Source organism: Schistocerca nitens, chromosome 4, assembly GCF_023898315.1.
Source record: "Schistocerca nitens isolate TAMUIC-IGC-003100 chromosome 4, iqSchNite1.1, whole genome shotgun sequence".
In the NCBI taxonomy this organism is placed as follows: Eukaryota; Metazoa; Arthropoda; class Insecta; order Orthoptera; family Acrididae; genus Schistocerca; species Schistocerca nitens.
This window is the reverse complement of record NC_064617.1, coordinates 924963648-924984814: the sequence shown is the minus strand read 5'-3', so window position 1 is coordinate 924984814 and position 21167 is coordinate 924963648.

Genomic DNA, 21167 nt, shown 5'->3' with positions numbered 1-21167 from the left:
ACACACGGCAAGTGATCAAAGGCACTCTTATTCGTCAGTGCCATCGCTCTTGGCAAAGATGTATTTTCGGACAGGTATTCATAGGATCTTTTTCCCTCCATTTCCCGTCAGGAATCCGTCCGCTGGGTGCCACGCTTTACTCAACTGAAATGTGTCTCTCATTAAGCTGTTCTCTGTTCATATTTCGGTCGGTTCTTCAATGATAGATTCTCTGAAGGTCGAGAGAATCTAGGTCTTTACGAACTTCGTTGCGATCCTGTAGTTAGACAGCCATCATCCACAGCAGATTTTCCTGGTTCGCTTGGTGTGTCTGTAACTGTGAGACCTGTCTGACCAATGTCAGACTTCCAATACTGACAAGGGGTGTTTTATGTTTTATGCCGATTCATTTTTTTGCAGTACCAGAACTGAATTATCCAACGTCCTTATTTTACGTACACAAATCACTTACGTCATGTGACAAGTTTTCAGATATAATATAAACTTTTTCTGTGTCGTTATATTTCGTTGCCGAAATACTGTTGCATGGTATTATTGTTCGTACTGCATCAAAAATCTGATATATTTTGTTCACAAAACTATTAAATAATCTTGATGTAATAAATATTTATACACTTAGAAACACGAATAAGTGAAAGAAACCAACTGATTCAGATAAAAAAATATTTCGTCGGCTGTCCAGACTCGCCGTCATTACTCAGATGAGCGGTAATACGCATCTCTGCATTGTGTGGGAGGGCCTATGTGGTACATACTGCAACCAGCATGAGAGCGCATTGGAAATAGTAATCTGTATTGGAAGACGGAGAAGACAAAAGTGATGCGTGTTAAATTGAATTTTATTCCGTAAATTCCAAATTCAAACTTTCCACGAATCGAGAAAGCTGATAGTTATCTCTGCTCGTCAGTAAATTCAAAACGTAAACATGCGTATTGATGTTCCACAATAATCTTTATTTCGTAGTTCGCTATGAACCAACATTCTGCTTTCTACGTCATCCTCCGGTAACGTAAGGCTAAAGAGATATCCACACAAATATCAGCGAGAGTTTATAGTTGTACAAAGATTATATTTCCAAAGTTATGTGAACTTTTACAACTGTACACCTATGGAAAAGAAAAACATGCATAATGAAATTCACAAAGAAGGTCTAAACAAATAAATCTTATATTGTTTTATACTCAAAGATTAAAAGCGTAAGAATGTGTAAGCCAGAACCAGTGTACAAGGAATTGTTGGAACAGACTACTAGGTTACATGGACGACGTAACTGATTAATGTGATGAAACGGCCGAAAAAAGGGAATCTGGTTGGGGAACAGTTGTTCTGTTTACAACAAACATATTATCTAAAGGTGAGAAAAATTTTTACTGGCTGCTGCTACCTTAGTATAGGTGAGTGATGGGGCCATGTCTGATTGTTAAGGACCAGATCAGGACTCTTTGGCTGATGTTTGACAGTCAGAAATTCGAGAAATTTTACCTTTGCGCCTTTAGTTCCTCGATGGAGAAAATTATTTGACACAAGCAAGGCATTCGGTCCGAACTAGTTCAGCAAAGATGGAACCTTCTGTTTTTCAATCTTGACTCCATTAACGTTCAGTCAGTGAAGCAACTATATCCCTACCTGATTGGACTATACATAATTTGTCACACACACTGCAAAAATCCTATAAATTTCACTCTGTTTTAAAGCTGTAATCTTGCCTTTACTGTTCAACAGAATGTGGGCCACAATATTCCTAGTAGAAGAAGTTGAAGTAGCCTCGCGGAGTGGCCGAGCGGTCCGGGGCGCTTTTTTACGGATTGCACGGCCCCTACCGCCGGAGGTTCGAGTCCTTCCTCGGGCATGGGTGCATGTGTTGTTCTTAGAATAAGTTAGTTTAAGTAGTGTGTAAGTCTGGGGACCGATGACCTCAGCATTTTGGTCCCATAGGAATTCACACACATTTGAAGTATATTTTCTGGATTTTAGATTGCTGGCATATCCTCTTAATTTATTTATACGATGTCAAAAAAATTATAAATAAAATTTCAGAAACGTAGCACTTCGGCAATCCGTGCCGACTTTTACTGAATTCACGTAACCAGTATTTGCGAACTAATGCGAAGGCGCGCTCTGCAGCGTCTATGTGCTTGCAACATTGATAGTAAACTTATTTTTGTCAGCCAGTGAACATGTCACTGAGATTATGTAGTCGTTCTAAAAGTGTTTATTTTTAATAGGTGCCTTAAAACATCAATTAAAAAGTTCAAAACTGCTCTCTAATGGACAAGTTCTGACAGTTTTATGATATTCATGAAGTGAAGTGAAGTGAATTTAATAGTCAGTGAAAGCGCAGATTTCACTACTTGCGAATGTGTTATCTTTTGGAAAAGACACGTATACCTACGAGATCTTTGCCTACTTACAGTGAGCCCATATCAAGGTTGGAGGGAGCTCCAAAAAGAAAAAAAGAAAAAAAAGCGACAAAAAACCCTAAATGTATTTGAGCAGCGCCGGCAAGGATTGTCAGCAAGTTAGATGATTTTTTTGACATTCCACACGCTGATGCACTTCAACTAATAAAAATAAATGCACCACCCTCGGTGGATGGCGAGAGCTGTTTATTCCCTAAAAATATCATAACTTTGTGCCAAATTCAAAGTTACGAGCAAGGATAAGGCAGCGCTGTTCGACGTTCGCCCGTTCATCGTCAAGTCCTACGCCAATCTTCGCCTACAATGTAATTTAGCAGTAAAAGCACTCTGCCAATATTTGTGCTTTTCAAAATCGATTAAGGCTTACGAAAAAATTGATAAAATCTTCTCAAAAGCAGTTTTACAGAAGATAAGTCGACAGTTATGCTCTCTAACTGATGGAGTTTCAATGTTCGACGATGATGTGGATCTAGAAACTAAAGTAAAACATTGAAACTGACTTACGCATCCTTAATACTAATAGCAAAAAAATGGTTCAAATGGCTCTGAGCACTATGGGACTTAACATCTATGGTCATCAGTCCCCTAGAACTTAGAACTACTTAAACCTAACTAACCTAAGGACATCACACAACACCCAGCCATCACTACTAATAGCAATTTATATAAAAAATTAACTATAGAAGAAAACTATCACGTCCAAAAATCAATAGCACCCTCTTTGTCAGAATTGAAGAACTATACAAATAACAAACACACCAAAACTACTAATGAGAAAAAAAACATTCTCTCTCTCTCTCTCTCTCTCTCTCTCTTTCTCTCTCTCTCTCACACACACACACACACACACACACACACACACACACACAAACGCACACGTGCGCGCGCACGCTGTTTATATGTGATAACAATTTTACAGTAAGAAAATAAAAAATAAGCCACTGAAGACAGCACAAAAAGTGCTGAAACATGTCTGAGTAAAACAAAACTGAAAAGGTGTCTTGAATAAAGCGGAATACCTCGTCCTATAAAGTCAGAATGGCTGAAAATTTGACGAAACGTAATTTATCGGCTCTTGGTAAACGTTACATCTCATCGAAGGAAGAACTTTGCGGTCCATTGTATGCTAAGTTAAATAAGTAAGTTAACAGAAGTTGCTTCTTTAGTTTTCTCTTTCCATCACAGTTTAGTTAGTAACGTTCTCTCTTTTTCGCTACAGAGACGAACGTCTACGACTTCATTTTAGTATGAGGCAAGTCATGGTTTGATCGTCTTAATAGTGATGACTGTTATCTCCGCGAATGTCTTTCCATGTGATCAAATAATACTTCGTTGAATGAAGTCAGCAAGAAGGTTTGAACGCTGAGCGCAGTGAACGATACAGTTTGTAACACGCCCGGGAGTACGAATGGGTGAGGTGGTACCTTATACTGGTTTCTCGTTTCGTGACCGTGCGCCCTGTCCACACCACGCACCTGGTAATCCCTCGGCGGTCGTATTGTTGTGCTCCACAGCTGGCTGTTGGCTTGCATGAAATTATCTATCGAAAAAACGCAAGCGGGTTTAGGGGAGCCACTCAACGTTTAAACACAACACTGTCCTACGTCTGGTATGAACATCTATATTCTGAGACGATATGGAAACCACAGGTTACACTGTTTACACTCTAAATCGTAAATTTTTATCCCAATTAACAGACTTGATGATTAACAGTCCAAAAATATAATTCAGACGAGCGTACGCGTAACCGACACGACGCGGGTGATTGTTGATGATGCGGAAGCCGAATGATCGAACGAAAGTTCTTACGCTCGTCACACACACAGATATCTGGTAATAGTCCTCCTTGTCACTAGTGATGATATAACACTGTTCGTAAAGCTAATTTTTCAGTTTTCAGTTCTCACTTGTACGAGCGTGCGCGTAACCGTCGCGGCGCAGGTGATTGTTGATAATGCGGAAACGCGATGATCGAACGCATGTCCTCACGCTCACTACAAGACACTGGCACTTGACTGCACTCTATTATTGTAACTAATTTCTACTGATTCACATCAGTTCATTCTGGGAGACCGAACACGGCGCGGATTATTGATACTGTATGGTACGACACGCAACGAGAGGAGACACAAATACGTTATCGGCGGCACTGCTCACTTTTAATTACATCTTGACGCACTTTCCTCTGAATTACTTCCATATTTAATCACTTTAATGTAATAGCACTTGTAGCAACACTTCAACCTGAATACTAACAATGCTTCTACATGCAGAGCTACACAACATAAGTTTCTTGTCCCGTGCTCCACTCACTACAGACGCGGCTGCCCGCAAAGATACTCCACAACTAAGCCAGCGACATGACAATACGCTTACAAGTTGAAAGAGCGGCCAAGTTGATGCAAGACTTTGATGGTTTATCACGGTTGGGGAGAAACAAAGGCAATCTTTGATACGATGTGTACAAGAATACCGAAAGATTTATCCTTACTTCAGAAAGCAAACATTGAAAAGGAAATGTAAAGAATAATGTGTTATAAACCCGATTTGGGCATACTGGTGTTTTACTTATCAGATAAGCATTAAGTTCCATAATCCTTCAGTACTCAGTAGTCCTACGTTTGACACTGAGTCTGCTCATGTTATCATTATTTAATCGCAATAATATTTAGAATGTGAGTTATTAAGGTCAATCTGAAAAACAAATATAGGGTGTGTCTATTCTGATTTCTCGAAACAGATTTTCCCGTATGTCTTGGAACACGCTAATGGGGGTCCCGCTTGTTATCAGTGTGTATAGTGTCTTCTGAGGAGGATACAGAAGTGCTGTTATCCTCTGTCTCTTCTTTCTACTGAGTGAGTTATCAGTTAGGACAGATCCATAACCATTATTATGTGATATTTCTTTAGTGCACTGTTGAGTGTAACGCTGCATGTTCGTGTGTTGTAGGATGCTGGCTGGGAATTGGCAGGTATTATTGTGTCTGTAGTTACTTTCCTGTGTATCTTGAACAAATGTTTTTGCTTACTAATGTCAACTTAATTTTACTGTGGTTTGAATTTAAATTTTGGAAGAATTTGATTAATCGCCTGATGGTACCTGTCCACAAGCATACTACATCATCAACATACCTGACACACTATTGTATTTTTGTAAGTTACGGTCTCTTTATCTAAAAATGTATGTTCTAAGTTATCCCTAGGTATTTCAGCTAATTTGGGGCATAGAGGGCACCCCATCGCCAACCTCTCTGACTGACTATATCCTGTGCCTTCAGTGGATTTGTTCCATTTTATATAACATTTCTTTTAAAAATGCCTTTGCCTGTCCAGCAGGAATACTGGAAAATAGGCTGTGAAAATCAAGTGAAACTAGATTAGCACTATGTTGAGTGGGTAAACCTTTTAGTTTTTTCACGAATCCAAGGGGAATTAGGTATTCCAAATTTTGGATGATATTTAGTTTCGTTTTAATTAGTGAATGTAACTGTTGGTTAATTTGTGGTGAGGTAACGAAATTGAAGACACTACAGGTCTTATTGAAATACACTCACACAGTCTGGATGCTATTGGATTCATGTCTGTGAGGTATTTGGAATTATTATCACTAAATTTGTATTTGCATATTTTAATAAGGTTCTTCGCTCCCATAGCATATTTCATTGTGGTATCTTAGCTAACTGGGATAATTCTACAGGGCTGAGGAATGTAAACATTTCTTTAACGCATTCCGACATGTTACGTAACACTATACTGTCCCCTTGTCACCATTGGTAGCAATCACATATTGCGAAGATAGTTTTTTTCTTTAATTTGCTCCCTGCAACTAGCGATGAAAACATATGTATTTACACCTTTTAGTTCATGTGCTACCAGATGTTTTGTTGACACATCGTCCGACAAAGAATATTCAAGATTCACTTTTGAGTATGTCCAGCTATTTTACGGAAATATTGGATTTCAGGATACATTTAATTCCCTTATTAAAAATTTCAAATTATTCAGAAATCAAATTTAGATTCAATAACTTAAGATACGTTATGCAAAATGTTAAAGTCTAGTAAATGTTAGAGCTTATTTAAGTTTCGAGAACTGTTCGAATTTAGCTTACTGGTGGAGGTACATCAAGTTTGTTATGGCAAGCGAATCTTCTCGGATTGTATTATCAATGTGTCGAATTCAAAAGGGTACAGAAATTTCAAAACTGCCATGTCAACAACTTCCAACTGCAAACGTACATTAGCCCGCACCATATACCACTTCATCATTTATTCTTTCATCCACGTTCTCTCGGCAAGACGAATAACTTTTCTGGCCGCTTCTGTGGTACTTTCTTACTTCAGAGTCGCGTATTTGTGTGTTATGTCTTGTTTCAAGCACTCGGGGTCGAACCAGGTACGTTACATGACTTTAGACTTCTGTTTCACTAACCTGCAGTATTTGACGGACAATTGAGCTACGGTAGCGTGTTTGATAATATTTATGGAATATTCCGTCGATACTTGGAGGAATATAGACAAATTAAGATCTTCAACACAAAATACTGATGTCCTACAACAATATTTATGTTATGTTTCGTTATGAACCGGTTCATTCATCACATTCACCGGTTACCTTGTCCATGCTCACTTGTACACAGCTTTTGGCCTGTACATTCTTATATTTTTAATCTTTTAGTATAAAGTAATATAAGATTTATTTGTTGAGAAGTTCTTTGGTTCAAATGGCTCTGAGCACTATGCGACTTAACTTCTAAGGTCATCAGTCGCCTAGAACTTAGAACTAATTAAAACTAACTAACCTAAGGCCATCACACACATCCATGCCCGAGGCAGGATTCGAACCTGCGACCGTAGCGGTCGCTCTGCTCCAGACTGTAGCGCCTAGAACCGCACGGCCACTCCGGCCGGCCAGATGTTCTTTGTAAATTTCATTATACTGGTATTTTTGTGCAGATATACAGTTGTAGAAGGTCACAAATCTGTGTAAAAGCAATCTGTGTACAGCTATAAACTCTCGCTGATGTTGTGTGGGCTATCTGTTTAATCTGAAGTTATCAGAGGTTGGTCCAGAAAGCTGAAACCTTGTTCATAATGAACTATAAAATAAATATTATTATGGAATGTCAATCAAAATTTTATTACCTCCATGTTCCTCCAGGTACCGCCGGATAACTCATATCTATCATGCTAGTAAAATTAGAGCCTACAAGGAGTCGTGGCGACCTTCGTTCATCCCGGTAGTGTAGCGTGGAGAATGTGGGTAGATTCCGCAACATACCATACACAGGCTTGTGGGGTACAGGTGTGTCTGTAAAGCTGCACTTCAGTTCATTAATAGGAAGACCGGTCTAGTTCATTCTGAATTTTAGTATGCGTACTTTGTAACGGAACTTTCCAGTAGAAAACCGCGTTACATTTCGCCTAAACGGGCGCAGAAAACTTCCTAAAACGACACACACTGTAACGAAGTCGGCAGCATTACGTAGTGTCGAAGCCGCTGGAGGGTGGGGGGGCAGGTGTAACCTTGTCGCAGTGGTCGTCCCAACCTCCTCACTCCGATTGTTGAGTTGCACTAGTGAGGAGCAGGAGCAAGTTCAGCAATGTCCATGTCTCAGAGCACAGCGACGCTCCAGTTCTACGTGTAACGGGCAGGATGGGTTTCGAACGCACGGTCCTTGACGGAGGTACGCTGTCATGAACCTAGCCCCGGCCGTAAACAGCATTGTGTTGTTCGGAGCGAGGCGTTCTTGCTGAGCGGGCGCTTAAGCGGCAGCCGACGGCTTCGTCCTTGCTGGCGACGCGTCCGTATTTCAGAGCTATACGGCGAGCGCGAGTGGATGGTGCCAAAGGGCGTGCGTGGTAGCGGCCTATGGCGAAGGTGACTTCACCAGTGAGTGAAGTCCTGTCCCGATAGGCTGGTGGCGTCGCGCGACAACAGTCACTAAAGGGACGAAGCCTAGTAGGGCTCCAGTTTGGCCCTCGAGCCTATCTTTGTTAGTGCAGAATCTTACGGCAAGCAATCCAGTTGAATATGTTGATTGACGTTGATGGCTACACCAACAGAAGGTGAGTGAGGGACGATGCTCCTCCAGACCACAATGTGATAGGTTTTTCTACGAGAACTATTCGGAAAGTAAGGTCCCATCGGTCCCCGAAATGGAAACCACAGTTAAATCAAAAATGTTTTATTTGCAACAGTTTGCTACACCTTCCAGCTTCTCTACATAGTCGCCGCTCCGACTTAGACCTTCTCCGCAGCATTCTACGAATTTCCAAATATCCTCGCTATAGAAGGCAGGCACCTGTGCTTTCCGCCACATCTCTACGCTGGTCTGCAATTCGTTGTCTGTGCAGAAACGTTGTCTTCGTAGCCAACGCTTCGTGTGAGCAGAGATGAACATCACAGGGAGCCAAATGCGGGATGGATGATGTATGGTCAAACACTTCCCACCGAAAATGTTGCAGGGCATCCTCATTGCGCCTACAGTGTGCGGCTGAAAATTGTCATGAAGAAAGAAATGCATGACTGTTACCTTATGTGGGCTTGCATTACAGCAGAATCATCATCGCAGCGGGAACCCATACTTGGCGAGACATACTGTTGTTCTAGACATCTTTACCTGAGCACTGTGTGCTCAGAACTGAAAAGAAAGACGTGACGCGATTGATAGGCATAATGGAGACATTATTCAACACATCTGTGCAAAGCTTCATCTCATTTTTTCTGTCCTTTCCACTTCTCGACCTATCGGACCTTACACTGAGGTGACAAAGTCATGGGATACCTCGTAATATCGTGTGTGACCTCCTTTTGCCCGGGGTAATGCAAGCATGACGACGTGACCTGGACTCCAAAAAAATGATTCAAATGGCTGTGAGCACTATGGGACTTAACATCTGAGGTCATCAGTCCCCTAGAACTTAGAACTACTTAAACCTAACTAACCTAAGGACATCACACACATCCACGCCCGAGGCAGGATTCGGCCACCGCGGCCGGCGACCTGGACTCATCAAGTCGTTGAAAGACCCCTGCAAAGATATTAACCCATGCTGCCTCTTCACCGTCCATAAATGCGAAAGTGTTGCCGGTGCAGGATTTTGCTCACGAAGTGACCTCTTGATTATGTCCCATAAATGTTCGATGGGATTCATGTCGGGCGATTTGGGTGGCCAGATCATTCGCTCGAACTGACCAGAATGTTCTTCAAACCAATCCTTTTGTGGATTGTCTTCCATGACAAATTCATCGTTGTTTAGGAATATGAAGTCAATGAATGGCTGCAAATGGTCTCCAGGAAGCCGAAAGTAACTATTGGCAGTCAACGCTCATTTCAGTTGGAGCAGAAGTCCCAGTCCATTCCATGTAAACACAGCCCACGCTATTACGGGATTACCACCTGCTTGCACAGTGCCCTGTTGACAACTTTTGGGTCCATGGTTTCTTGGGATCTGCGCCACACTCTAACCTTACCATCAGCTATCAGCTCTTACCAACTCAAATCAGGACTTACCTGACCTGGCCAAAGTTTTCCAATCGTCTGGGGTCCAACCGATATGGTCTCGATCCCAGGAGAGGCGCTGCACGCGATGTGCTCTTACCAAAGGCACTCGCGTCGTCCGTATGCTGCCATAGCCCATTAAAGCCAGATTTTGCGGCACTGTCTGAATGGATATGTTCGGCAGTTTGCTTCAGTTTCTGAAGATATTAGTATGGAGAGCAACCTTATACGAAAGTGAAACGTGGACGATTAGCAGTTCAGAAAGGAGGACGGAAGGAAGATTGATTTTAACATCCTGTCGACTTCGAGGTCATTAGAGCACAATCTCGGATTGTGTCAGGGACGGGGAAGGAAATCGGCCGTAACCTTCCAAAGGAACTAACTCGTCATTTGCCTGGAATGAGTTAGGGAAATCACGTTTAAACCTAAATCTGGATGGCCGGATGGGATTTGAAATGTCGTCCTCCGGAATGCGAGTCTAGTCCGCTAAACACTGCGCCATCTCGCTCGGTGTTCCGAAAAAAGACATTTTTAAATATGATGCTACAGAAGAATGTCGAAAGTTAGATGGGTAGGTAGTTGAAGTAATGATGAGTTCCTGAAACGAATCGTGAAAAGATTAATGTATGGTACAGCATGAGTGACAGAAGGCATCGTCTGATGTCCTGAGGCATGAAGTAATAACCAATTTGGTAATGGAGGGAAGTGTGGAGGTAAAAATTTTAGAGGAAGACCAACGTTCAAATGGATGTTGGTCGCAGTTTTCTGAGATGAAGGGATTTGCACAGTACGGAGAAGTGCATCAACCAGTCTTCGGAACGAAGACCACAACAACAGCAACAACAAAAATAAAAGCATCAGTATTAACGTACCATGTTTCAACAAGTTCATTGATTTCATCTCCATTACATCCTTTCGTTTCATTTCAGCATATTTGATTCAACTGATAAGTAATCAGTTTACTTCCATCCTATCCGAAGATAAAACTTTCTTAATGGCTTTTTAAAGCTTCATAATGGAAACTCTTGTCCATCCGGAGTTCGCGGTTGGTTCTGTATTGTATTTCTTGTCAGTTAATGTGCCTCGATGTATTGACTACAAATTATCTTGCAAGTGACCCATCACAATACAAGCAGTTTGTCGGCACAGATTAGGTGATACGCTAGAGCGGTAGCCTTCCTACTCAGACCAGTCACGCAGCCTGACAGGAGATCATAATCAGTAACTGCAACGGCCTGTGAGGGACGCTTATACACGGCGTGAGCCTAACGAGGAGAGACTGCTTGTCACTTACGGCCGTTCACCGTGATTTATTTATTTTATTTCATTTCCACGCTAAGTGCCGTAGGACCAAATTGAGGAGCAAATCTCCAAGGTCATGGAACATGTCAGAATATGAAATTACAACATAAAAGTAATAACAGATAAAAATAAAATGTTTATGAACCCGAAAACAGTCAGTCCATAAGTTTAAGTAAACGCAATCAACAATACAACAAGAATCAGTTTGATTTTTCAAGGAACTCCTCGACAGAATAGGAGTGACCCATGAAGAAACCCTTCAGTTTCGATTTGAAAGGGCGTGGATTACTATTAATATTTTTGAATTCGAGTGGTAGCTTACTGAAAATGGATGCAGCGGTATACTGCACACCTTTCTGCACAAGAGTTAAGGAAGACCTATCCAAATGCAGGTTTAATTTCTACCGAATATTAACTGAATGAAAGCTGCTTATTCTTGGGAATAAGCTAATATTGTTAACAAGAAATGACAGTAAGGAATATATATATATATACACACTCCTGGAAATTGAAATAAGAACACCGTGAATTCATTGTCCCAGGAAGGGGAAACTTTATTGACACATTCCTGGGGTCAGATACATCACATGATCACACTGACAGAACCACAGGCACATAGACACAGGCAACAGAGCATGCACAATGTCGGCACTAGTACAGTGTATATCCACCTTTCGCAGCAATGCAGGCTGCTATTCTCCCATGGAGACGATCGTAGAGATGCTGGTGTAGTCCTGTGGAACGGCTTGCCATGCCATTTCCACCTGGCGCCTCAGTTGGACCAGCGTTCGTGCTGGACGTGCAGACCGCGTGAGACTACGCTTCATCCAGTCCCAAACATGCTCAATGGGGGACAGATCCGGAGATCTTGCTGGCCAGGGTAGTTGACTTACACCTTCTAGAGCACGTTGGGTGGCACGGGATACATGCGGACGTGCATTGTCCTGTTGGAACAGCAAGTTCCCTTGCCGGTCTAGGAATGGTAGAACGATGGGTTCGATGACGGTTTGGATGTACCGTGCACTATTCAGTGTCCCCTCGACGATCACCAGTGGTGTACGGCCAGTGTAGGAGATCGCTCCCCACACCATGATGCCGGGTGTTGGCCCTGTGTGCCTCGGTCGTATGCAGTCCTGATTGTGGCGCTCACCTGCACGGCGCCAAACACGCATACGACCATCATTGGCACCAAGGCAGAAGCGACTCTCATCGCTGAAGACGACACGTCTCCATTCGTCCCTCCATTCACGCCTGTCGCGACACCACTGGAGGCGGGCTGCACGATGTTGGGGCGTGAGCGGAAGACGGCCTAACGGTGTGCGGGACCGTAGCCCAGCTTCATGGAGACGGTTGCGAATGGTCCTCGCCGATACCCCAGGAGCAACAGTGTCCCTAATTTGCTGGGAAGTGGCGGTGCGGTCCCCTACGGCACTGCGTAGGATCCTACGGTCTTGGCGTGCATCCGTGCGTCGCTGCGGTCCGGTCCCAGGTCGACGGGCACGTGCACCTTCCGCCGACCACTGGCGACAACATCGATGTACTGTGGAGACCTCACGCCCCACGTGTTGAGCAATTCGGCGGTACGTCCACCCGGCCTCCCGCATGCCCACTATACGCCCTCGCTCAAAGTCCGTCAACTGCACATACGGTTCACGTCCACGCTGTCGCGGCATGCTACCAGTGTTAAAGACTGCGATGGAGCTCCGTATGCCACGGCAAACTGGCTGACACTGACGGCGGCGGTGCACAAATGCTGCGCAGCTAGCGCCATTCGACGGCCAACACCGCGGTTCCTGGTGTGTCCGCTGTGCCGTGCGTGTGATCATTGCTTGTACAGCCCTCTCGCAGTGTCCGGAGCAAGTATGGTGGGTCTGACACACCGGTGTCAATGTGTTCTTTTTTCCATTTCCAGGAGTGTATATATATATATATATATATATATATATATATATATATATATATATATATATATATATATATTGAGAGGGCAATGACAAAATACCCAGACTCGTGAACAGGGGTCGACAAGAGGTTCGTGAACTTACTTCACTTATTGCCCGAACCGCCCGTTTCTGAGACAAAATTATCCTTTTAGAATAGGAAGAGTTGCCCCAAAATATAATACAATACGACTTAAGCGAATGAAAATGAGCAAAGTAGACTAATTTTCGTGTCGAACTATTACTCACTTCAGATACGGTACGAATAGTAAAAATGGCAGCATTAAGTCTTTGAACAAGATCCTGAACATGGGCTTTCCACGACAGTTTACTATCTATCTGAACACCTAGAAATGAGAACTGTTCAGTTTCACTAATCGTATGCCCATTCTGTGAAATTAAAACGTCGGGTTTTGTTGAATGGTGTGTTAGAAACTGTAAAAAACTGAGTCTGACTGTGATTTAACGTTAGTTTATTTTCTACAAGCCATGAACTTAGGTCATGAACTGCACTATTTGAAACCGAGCCAATGTTGCACATAGCATCGTTTACTACGAAGCTAGTGGCATCAGCAAACAAAAATATTTTAGAGTTACCCGTAATAGCAGAGGGCATATCGTTTATATAAATAAGAAACAGGAGTGGTCCCAACACTGATCCCTGGGGCACCCCCCACTTGCCGTACTGCGTTCAGAACCCACATCACAGCCATTCTCAACATTGTGAATAATGACGTTTTGCTGTCGGTTGCTAAAGTAAGAGGTGAACCAATTGTGAGTTATTCCCTGTATTCTGTAATGGTCCAACTTTTGGGAGCAATATTTTGTGATCAGCACAATCAAACGGCTTAGTTAAATCAAAAAATATGCCTGACGTCCGAAACCTTTTGTTTAACCCATCCAATACCTCACAGAGAAAAGAGAATATAACATTTTCATTTGTTAAACGACTTATAAAGCCAAACTGTACATTTGATAGCAAATCATGTGATATAAAATGATAAATTGTTCTTACATACACAGCCTTTTCAATAACTTTAGCAAACACTGGTGGCATAGAAATAGGTCTAAAATTATCTACATTATCCCTTTCTCCCTTTTTTTAAAGCGGCTTTACTACTGAGTACTTTAATCGTTCAGGAAACTGACCATTCCTAAACGAAAAATTACAAATATGGCTAAATACAGGGCTAACATGTGGAGCACAGTACTTTATTATTCTGCCAGGCACTCCATCATAACAATGAGAGTCCTTAGTCTTCAGTGATCTAATAATGACTCAGTTTCCCCCTTCTCTGTGTCACAGAGGAGTATTTCAGACATAAATCTCGGAAAGGCATTTGCCGAGAGTGTTATAGGATTCCCTGTAGAAACTAAATTTTTATTTAATTCACCAGCAATGCTCAGAAAATGATGCTGTATAGAGATGGCCGATAGCGAAGAAACTGCCATAGAACACAGAGGCGGCATGAGCTGAGAATCTCTCAGCCAGAAAAGCTATGCTAGTCACAGGGAGAAAAACTGCGCGTTTTAACGTGTAGGCAGAACGTATACTTCGGTAGGCGGAGTGTTTCCACATTTATGTACATACACCAACAGTCCAAAACAATTTAAGACTGGATTAATGAAAAATAGAGGCAAGTTAAGATGGTGGGGTTTTTTATGCTTCAGGTGTTCTTTACAGTCTCCTTCCACTGGAGTACAAAGCACAGAACATTCATAGAATCATGCGAAACCTTCAGAAAAGTCTTCTTTGAGATGTTGTACCGCTCACATTCGCATTTTCTTCAGTTTTGGCGAACCATCAGAGACCCATTCTGCATTTAGTTTTTTTTTTTTTTGTGGTGGTAGGTTCGTGTTGATAATACCATGTCTCGTCGCCCTGGATGATTTTTTCCAGAAAAGAAATTTCCACGTATTTCATTTCAGTTAAGTAGCGGGAGCCGTCCACGGTTCGTTGTTTTTTCATCGGAGTCGAGATTTGCGGGCCATATCGTGCACACACTTTTCTCTGTTCTTCAAGCCTTTCTTGCGAACATTTTCAACACCTAATTTACAGATGTTCAAATGTGTGTGAAATCTTATGGGACTTAACTGCTAAGGTCGTCAGGCCCAAAGCTTACACACTACATAACCTAAATTATCCTAAGGACAAACACACACACACACACACACACACACACACACACACACACACCTGCCCGAGGGAGGACTCGAACCTCCGCCGGGACCAGTCGCCCAGTCCATGACTGTAGCGCCCCGACCACTCGGCTAATCCCGCGCGGCAATTTACAGATGTTCAGTTCATTTTGCCATTGCATTTTGTGGCAGAACAATATTGGCACTCTACTGCCACACGTCCACAACTTAACACTGCCTGCTCATGAGTAACTGGTCGAATGCACATCTGTTTTTACAGTTGTTAATTCAAACTGTCATCGTACTTACTGTGCTGTCGTCGCTTACACGCCAGAAATAAAATCAGTGACGGAACTTTCTGGACAGCTGGTGTGCACTGTCTCATTAAAAGTATTCAGACACCTATTAGTGGACATTAATACTGAGTGTGGTGTGTTCCGTTCGACGGAGACAGCCAATACAGAGGCAGGTGATGATAGTAACGTAAGTTTTACGTATTTATACACTTCCGAGTTGATCGTTGCACCATGGGGGAGGACATGAAACAGAACAACCCTTTCAGAATATCGTCGCCGTGACTTACCCGCTGCGGGTGTGGTTTTGAACTTTTTCTTCGAAGGGCAGGTGGTGTGGCGCTACTCCATGGATTGCCATTTTGTTTCCGGTTCGAAGTTATGAACGCATGTTTCATCGCCTATGACGATTTTCGACAAAATATTCTCTCGATCTGCCTCATAACGTGCAGGCAATTCCGCACATATAGTCCTTGGTTGTTCTTTATGGTCTTCCGTTAGGCAGAACCCAGTGGGCGCTCACTTTGGAGTGCCCCAACTGGTAGACGAGTGTGTCAGTACTACCAACTTTCAGTTAAACAGCGAGGTGCTTGATCGTGATCCTCGATCACCTTGAATGAGAGTGTCCGCATGTTGTAAGATTGCAGGAGTGACAGGTGTGTGCTGCGGGCCGGCACGCGGGAGATAGGACGGTTCGGCGCGACCTTGTTGCAGTGATGACAGACGCCTCGCCCAGCGATGCACCGTACCTTTGTTTACTTCCAGGTCTCCATAGACTTTTGCAAGCGCCTATAAATATCCGCAAAGCTCTGGTGTTCCGGCAAAAGAAAGTCAATGAAAGTTCTCCGCCTGGAACGCAACTTCGTTACAGTCGCCATTTTGAAGGCTAAGTATAGCAACGCCACCTATCGGAACTTCAAACGGCCAGAAACGGGAATATTCCACGATGTCTCACAACAAATTCTGCATTGTTTCAACCGAAACTGGCAGAGAAAAGTGTGTGTTGCATTACTTGTTGAACGCTCCTTGTAATATTCAGTGACTTCAGTAGCTTCAAAGATGACTGAAACATTGAATGAATACCCGCATAAAAATTACCACTTGCGAATCAAGAACTATTCTTTTGAACAAACCACGCTCAATAGCTATTGTATCGATTTAACATTCTCTAGAAATATGCACCTAAGCCGTAGCTGGCTCATGTTACGCGTTGGATTAAACCTGGATTGCTATTCTGTGTTAAGTCTCCCGCGGTTATCGCGGTTATGCTGTTATCCTCTCCCTCCGCGAGTGGTAGCAGCGGTGTGTGTCGATATTCGCACCTTGTACTATCTTGGCCTGGCGCTTGTAGTTTCCGGCTGAGCTGTGTGCGAGCAGTTGGTCGGTTGGCGTGGAGGAGCGAGGAAATCTCCGCGGCGCGTGGTGTGGCCGAGGCCGCTGGCGGCGTCCACGCGCGGTCGGAGTGTGTGGCGCTGCTCCCATTGCTACGAGGTCTGCGGCTCACCGATCCTGGACACGAGAGTTGAGTTTTGACTTAATCTACCAGCAAGTCACGACTGTTCACATCGTGTCGTTTGGATTTCGTTGTCGGCTGTTGGGACATTCCCGCGAGCAACAACGTGTTTTCAAGTTGGCAAATTTCACCCTCCGGTGGAGTTTAACTGTACGTGGTTATTTTGAATTGAAGTGCACCAGCGGAATCTTCTGCCTTCTGGCCGTTAACGTTTCGGTTACCTGCCCTGGCCGTTGACATAAATTCAAGCGGTGTGCAGCATGGTGTGCAGTTTGACAGCTCAATGTATAATTGGTTGTGGGCGCCAATACCTCCTTCGTTGTTCCATTGAACTCCCTGTAGTGTGCTGGTCGGGTGGAACCGAAGTTATCTTGTCGGTGGGTCCGTTGACTGTCTGTAGATTGGGTTGTCGTCGGATCGAGATTGGTTGGGCCGACTGCCTGTCTCACCTAAGCGAGCGTTATTGTTTGAATTCCAGGCCGACCCTCGGAAACTTCTGAGCGCCGTTGGGTGTACTGCCTTTTCTTATTTGTTCTTGTTGTTTGTATTTGTGTGGCTTCTATCCGATTTTTAGATTAAGTTTGTTTTGCACTTAAGGCGTAAGACTGTTTAGGCCTTCAGCCTAATTTAAAGAACTGTTTTAAGGTAAGGCCTTGGCCTCTTAAAGATTTATTGTGGTTTGAGTTATAAGTGATGGGCCTTCAGCCGAGTTTTTTAAAATTAAAGTTGTTTTGCTCTTAAGGTGTGAGATTGTTTGGGCCTTCAGCCTAATTGAAAGAACTGATTTGAGATAAGGCCTTCTGCCTTTGAAATTTCTGATTTTGGTATGAGTCTTAAGTTTTTAAATTCAGCCGATTTTAAATTAAAGTTGTCTTGCCCTTAAGGCATGAGATTGTATGGCGCATTCAGCCGGTAAATTAATGCTGTGTTTTCTTTTTTTTTTAATTTTCTTGGCTATTGTAATGTTTGGTCAAATAAATAAAGTTGTATGTTCGAGTGTAACTGACAGCCGCTTATTTTGGCCCCTTTCCACAATTTAAACTACCTGTCCTGTCAATTTAGCAGAGCGTCTCGGCACCTGCTTCGTAAACTATTGTCGTCATATTGTTTCGATTCATTGTGTCATCTGGACGTAGGTCGTCATTGGGCGTGTGTGTCCGCCGTTCCTTGGGTTTTCCTCGTGGTCTTCATTCGCCACACGGCGCTGGTAGGCAGACTTTCATTGTGTCTCGTGCATCAGTCTGTACTTCTCCACAATACCAAAGACGGCCCTATCGCATTTTATCACTGATTGGTTTCACGCTGACCTGCTGTGTGGTTATGATGTTTCTCATGCACTCTGTCAAACTCACTCTTGTTATCCGACACGGCATCCGCATAACCAGACATGGCGTCATCGCTGATCGTTTCTTGGTACTGAGAGACACATTATGCCTGTCACGTATACTTGGGCTCGTTTGAGTGAAATTTTTTTTCGCATAATACTACTGTGACTTTACGGCATTGCCTGCATGCTGCGCCATTTCTAATTTCTGCACTGAAAGGCCATTCTCGGTGTTTTATGAGCAGGTTTTCGCCAGTTCTACGACTTCTTTCTGGGACTGTCTACCTATTAAAGTTTTCCAACTTTTCAGTAACGCTCTCTCGCCAAGCAGACAAGCTTGTTACCATTTGCAACACCATTGTCTCTATTCCTTCCATGTCCTCTGTTAGTCAGGCCCGTTATGGGCCCCATTCACCTGCGTAGTATTCAAATATGGGCTGCACAAGTTTTTATATCCAAACAGCAGTAGACAAGAAGCAGTTTTTCAGTACTCTGCCAGTAAACCCTATGCATTCCTTCACCCACAACCGACAGGACATTCCACATTACATCAGTACACATTACTCCTCCAAATATTTGTATGACATTTCTGACTGTGACTGTCACTCATTAATCTTATACATAGTGAATCCGACTCTTTTACGTTTCGTGAAGTGCATCACTCTGCGTTTCACTGCTTTCACAGCTAAAAGCCACTTTATACACTGCGATGACGTTTTCTTTGAGTTGCAGCTAGATATTATTTGAGTTTTTATCTGATATATTTCATCAGAGAAAAGTTTGCGATTGCAACTAATACTGTTCACTGAATCATTAATGTATAACATAAACAGCAACGATCTAGTGGAGCACACCAGGTATTACTTCAGTGTCTGTAGGCGACTTTTCACCCAGGATACTCACATGCTAGTTTGACAAGGATGAAACAGGTAGTTCGCCTTAGCGTTATAGTAGCTACAATCTCGGCATTTTCCTAAAGTTACTTAAAAAAACAATGGAAGATCTAAATCAGGATTGTCGGATGGAGATTGGAACTTCGACACCCCCTCTCTCCTTCCGAATATAGGGCCATTCTATTTAAAGTAGTGCAACCTCATCCGACTTATCATAGCTGTACATTACTGATTGCAGAGGAGCTATTTAATAATGCAGAAAGCTAGTGCTACACTGTCCATTCATTTCTCACTATGGCATACATTACACACATATAAATTATTTCGTGTTGTAACATTATAAACGTTATCAGTTGACATCAGATCATAACTAAGGTGTTTGCTTCTCGTTTTTTATACCAGAAATTCCCATTTGCTTGTCTGAAAAAGTGAGTCTGCATCCTTCAACATTGAATGAGATGTTGACCTCAAAAACAGGTAAGGTGTTAGTATTATGTAGCGCAGAGATTTGGGAATAAGGCTTTATAGAAAAGAACAAGCAACATTACAGGATAAAAGTGTCATGTGAAGTGACAAAGATGTTTTATTACTGTTAATAACTTCTCTTACATTTGTACCAAACCTCTACTCTGTCTTTAATCCCTCACTATATAGTATGCTTTACAGGTCCATTTTGATTCCCTCACTTAATAACAGATACAATTTTATGCTATGGGCAGTCACAGCCGTTGAAATTCATACTAAACTGAACTCGAAAAATCCAAATACGTTTGTTAATCGATGATTTATTAATGACCTTTTGCTGTGTTAAAGCAGCATCTTCAGGTGGTTCTATACAGAAAGGAAAGCATCCTTGTATTCTATACTTTCAAAAATTAACTGAGGACAGCCAATTAAAGTAAACCTAAATAAAAGTACTTACAGTAGTGTCACATAGATCAGCACACGTAGACGCTCCCAACGTTCGTAGTCACAGAATCCAACCGCATGAAGAGGGGAATCAGTCAACAAATAATAACCGGCAGAGCATTGCGGAGAACAGAGAAGGGGTGGCAAAAAGAACCGTAGTTACTGTAGTATACATGATTAAAATGTAATAAAAGAAGCATAAAATAAGGTAGGATTAGTGGAGCGTCTGTCTGAAAGACGTAACCCATTCACCAGCCCCGTTATTTCAAAGATAAAAAAACTCAGAAGGAAAGCGTTATGCAAGATTTAAAATCAGGATACTAGAAGTAAATTAAGGTGTTGGACCTACATGCGCATCCATGTGCAAATTAAACGCAGATGAAGGACAAAACATATTAATAACCTTATTAGGTTATAAAACTAATTTAAGCCACTCCCCGATGTTATTCAATCTGTATATTGAGCAAGCAGTAAAGGAAACAAAAGAAAAATTCGGAATAGGTATTAAAATCCAGGGAGAAGAAATAAAAACCTTGAGGTTCGCCGATGACATTGTAATTCTGTCAGAGACAGCAAAGGACTTGGAAGAGCAGTTGAACGGAATGGATGGTGTCTTGAAGGGAGGATATAAGATGAACATCAATAAAAGCAAAACGAGGATAATGGAATGTAGTCGAATTAAGTCGGGTGATGTTGAGGGTATTAGATTAGGAAATGAGACACTTAAAGTAGTCAAGGAGTTTTGCTATTTGGGGAGCAAAATAACTGATGATGGTCGAAGTAGAGAGGATATAAAATGTAGACTGGCAATGGCAAGGAAAGAGTTTCTGAAGAAGAGAAATTTGTTAACATCGAATATAGATATAAGTGTCAGGAAGTCATTTCTGAAAGTATTTGTATGGAGTGTAGCCATGTATGGAAGTGAAACA